The sequence below is a fragment of the Anarrhichthys ocellatus genome, unplaced genomic scaffold, assembly GCF_004355925.1.
Source record: "Anarrhichthys ocellatus isolate YVR2014 unplaced genomic scaffold, GSC_Weel_1.0 scaffold141, whole genome shotgun sequence".
In the NCBI taxonomy this organism is placed as follows: domain Eukaryota; kingdom Metazoa; phylum Chordata; class Actinopteri; order Perciformes; family Anarhichadidae; genus Anarrhichthys; species Anarrhichthys ocellatus.
This window is the reverse complement of record NW_022280171.1, coordinates 371,667-373,562: the sequence shown is the minus strand read 5'-3', so window position 1 is coordinate 373,562 and position 1,896 is coordinate 371,667.

Genomic DNA, 1,896 nt, shown 5'->3' with positions numbered 1-1,896 from the left:
ACACAAACTCACACACTCACACACACACACACACACACACACACTCACACACACACACACATATACACACACTCACACACACACACACACACCCACACACACACACACACTCACACACACACACACACACACACACTCACACACACACACAAACTCTCACACACACACACACTCACACACATACACACACACACTCTCACACACACACACATACACACACAAACTCTCACACACACGCACACACTCTCACACACACACACACACACACACCAGGTCCCTCAAAACATAAAAGCAGCGATCATCTGCGGTAATAAAACGGGTCCGAGCTGGACTACACTGATACAGAGGAGATACACGCTGTTACACTTCTCCACCTATCATTCACGTGCTCTCTTTTTTCTGTCATTGTTTCTCAGTTCGTATCAGCAGCGAAGCCATTGCCACATTTTTCAGTTACGTCTAAAACGCACCAATAATGAGTCGATTAGAAGTATGAATAACAATAGAAATAATCATAGATATACAATCAATAACCAATAATCTTAACCGTTTATTGGTTAGTGTGTTATTGCATAAATGTTGGAACCTATTTAGTTGTATTTCGTTGCATTTTATTAGTATCGTTGTTCATATGTAAAAATACCGCAACAATAATATAATATAATATATAATATAATATAAAAAAATACCTTATGACATCAAATAAAATAACAGTAAATAATGTAATATATATATCTGCCTTTGACTGGGCAGAAAAATATATGAAAAAATACAATACATTTATACTAACATATGCACTGCCTCTGGCTGGGCAGACAATAATAATAATAACAATAATAACAACAATAATAACAACAATAACATTACATTTAACCGTATACATACAGCTGCCTCTGACTGAGTAGAACATATTCATAATAAAAGATGAAATATAGTATGGATAAAAGTATGTGCATATGTTACATATGTAATAACATAGGAAGATGTTGGCAACCGAACAAAAATGTTTCTCTACTTAGAGATACAGAGTTATACAAAAAGCTTTGTGCAGAATTAACAGAGACTCATGCGCCAAAATACATTTAGTTGATCTTTTCTGCTGTTAGCTTAATTTGTTGGCCTGCTTGATATACAAATACAAATAAAGTAAGTAACATTTATTTGCCTGCCTTAGTTTTCGATTCAATGATTGTGTGTTTTACAGTTCAAAGCAGGTTTAGAGTTCAGACCAGCTGTCCAACAGTGGGGAAGAAAGGGTTAACCCAGCATTGCGTCGGTACTATATTAACCCACTCTATATGTTGTTTTTTTGTGTTAAAAGTCTTTAAATGTATCATGAAGAAAATATTTCCTTTGGATTCTTTTTTTCTTTACATTTCCAGTCGGACGTGACCACGTGACTGACTCCTCTCCTCAAATCCCAAATCAGCCCTGACACCTGGCCTCCGATTACAACCCGCCGTTTTATTTTAAAGCAGCTTGTATAGCTTTATGTGCCGACTTAATAGAACCATAAAGCCGCATTACAGGCCAACTTCCTCTTCCCCACCTCTTGGGACCACCTTACTGTAACCCACCTCTTGATGGCGCTCGTGCTCCACCAAGAAAAAAGAAAAACAGACCTCGCCCAAGGCTTCTCCTGCGTGCCTCCATGGAGCACTCGCGCGCACAAATGCATCCTGCGTGCCTCCATGGAGCACTCGCGCGCACAAATGCACGGGCTCCTTGAAAGGGGGTGAAACTGGCCGTCTCCTCTTAATGCATTTTTTAAAAGGGGGTGCTGTTAAGCAGAAGTGAGGATGATTGGGCCACTTTGTCGACTTTGCTTTAGGACATTCTGACACTTGAGGCAGTTTCAGGTCATTTTCACAGCGTGCGTGTGTGTGTGTGTGGGGG